The sequence below is a fragment of the Chinchilla lanigera genome, unplaced genomic scaffold (genome assembly GCF_000276665.1).
Source record: "Chinchilla lanigera isolate Chin_1 unplaced genomic scaffold, ChiLan1.0 scaffold00017, whole genome shotgun sequence".
NCBI classification, from domain to species: domain Eukaryota; kingdom Metazoa; phylum Chordata; class Mammalia; order Rodentia; family Chinchillidae; genus Chinchilla; species Chinchilla lanigera.
This window is the reverse complement of record NW_004955418.1, coordinates 10,920,391-10,922,896: the sequence shown is the minus strand read 5'-3', so window position 1 is coordinate 10,922,896 and position 2,506 is coordinate 10,920,391.

Here is a 2,506-nt window from a genome sequence, read left to right as displayed (position 1 = left end):
TATATATATATGACTAGACCATACATGCATGGATAAATGTATCAGTCAGTGTTTAGTAGAGAAGTAGTTATAGTACAAGGTAGACAAATACTTAAGAATTTACAGATTGGCTTATGATGGCTGCCCAGAGTTGGGTGTGGAAGAGTGCAAAAGGTCAGTCTGTGCACTGGGGATCTAAATGATCTAGTGAAAGGCCGGGAGCTCCATGTAGTGTCTTGTGGGAGTCCCTATCAGGAGCCTTAAGGGCCTGCACTGCAAGGCTGAAGTGTCATTGCTGGAGGCTGAAGAGTCTGCGCTGAAAGCCAGGAGATTATGCCCGAGGTGAGGGGAAAGACTAGAGCTCCACAGAAGGAAAGAAAAGCAATCATTCCTTCTTTATTTCCCTTTTATAGCATTCTGGAGATAATACTCTCTAGGGTGGGTCTTCCATGCCCAGAACTATGCTGAGCCAATTTAGCTGGACATTATTTACTCAAGTTGACACAATAAACCATCACAATATATATCTAGGCTCTGTATTCTGTTCCATTGGTTTATATACCTATTCTTATGCCAGTGCCATGATGTAGGATTACCATAGCTTTGTAGTATATTTTAACAGTTGCTTTGCTCTTGCTTTCAAAATTGCTTGATATTTGAAAAATTGATTATGCCATTGTAAAGATGTCTTTATATTTAATATTTTTAGGATTCTTTGGGAGTCATGGATATTAACATTCATTTCCCTTTCTACATATGGAAAGCTTTCTTCCCCTTTCCCTCTTTCTGTTCCTTTTATGATCCTTATATGTGTATTTTGGTTCACTTGATGAACCAAAGCGTGTAAGTGCTATAGATGTTTTTCTGGGTGTTTTCTTTGTCCCTTTGTTTCTCCACCTGTGTAATTTTAGATGCCCTGTATTATGCTACCCAGTTCTTTCCTCATTCACTCACTGTTAAAGATCTCCATTGAGGTTTTTCAGTGCCTTGTTTTTAGAATTTTTTTTGATTTTTTTTGTTAAACTACTCATTTTGTTTGATGTATTGCTTTATTTCATTGTTGCTAATCTTTGTGTTGTTACTGAGAGCTTCTGCATACAATCACCTTAAGCTTTGTCAGGTAGTTTGCCTGTATCCATTTCCTTAGGGTCAGTTACTGACGCTTTATTTTGTTTCTTTGCTGGTATCATGTTAACCTGATTATTCATGATCTTTGGAGCCTTTTGTTGGTGTCACATATTTGAAGAAATAGGCAGTTCGTCCAGTCTTTATAGACTACTTAGGCAGGGAAAGCCCTTCAGTAATTTGACCATCCATAGGTTCTGGATGAGGCATGTTGTAGGGTCCTCAAACAGGTTGAGCTGGCATGTAGGTTCACATGAGCCTGGTTCCAGGGGCCAGTCAGGAGCACTCTTGTAAGCTGTACAATTAAATGGATTTTACACTTACACAGTAATAAAGCCATCAACACTATTTTTAGAACACTGTGGTTACCACAAAAAAATTCTGACCCATTACCAATATGTGACCAGGTTTAATCACTATAAGCAGAAAGCAGGTATATAACCTCACAGTAAGTTTTTTTTCAATCTAGTGCTCAGTTCACCGTGTTAACCTCTTTGTTATGGTATATTAGTCACTTTCCTGTCATTGAGACAAAACACTCTTCACCTTTAACTTAAAGTAACAGTGGTTCATTTGGCTCATGATTCCTGTGCATCCAGTCCCTGGTAGGCTGGCTCCATGGCAGAAACAACATGATGAAAAAGGATGGCAGAGAAAAGCTGCTCAGCCTAGGTCATTAAGGAAGTAGAGAGGAAAAGCCAGAGAAAAGAATACACTCTTCTGGGTCATGCCTGCAGTGACCTGCTCCTCTAATGGGGCTTCCCTCCTAACAGCACATGAACTACTAAACTCACCAATGGGTAAATCTATTAATGAATATAGTGCCCTACGATATAATCACCTACTGCACACTGAACATTTTGAGGGACATTTTATGTCTAAACCATAATACATGTTGAATGGTGTCATTTAAGCAGTGGGTACCACCTTACATTTTGGAATGAGGATGAAAGTGGGACCAAGTCCTCCATAAACCGAGAGAAATATGTGGGGTGGCCAAGAAATAAAGCTTTTAAAACAAGATTTGGAGGTACTTTTCAGACACAAAGTTGGCATACCATGACTCAGAACCACAGCATTAAAGTCTGTTTGATGAAAAATTATTTATGGGAAGCAAATTTTAACAGTTTATATTTATAATTCTAATATGATTCTGAATAGTAATTGGTCTTTAAAATGGAAAAAATGAGGGGATGGTTACTATGGACATAGTCCAGTGCTAGAGGGCTTGCCTAACATGCATGAGGTTGTGGATTCAATTCTTAAAACTGGGGGGAGAAGACTGATGGGTGATTTTGAGTTAGTTAATCATTAAAGGAAAGTCGTTCTATTACAGCTGAGAAAATGCATAACCACTTATATTAACCAAGGAGAGAGGCTAATGTAATTACAACATACTTTG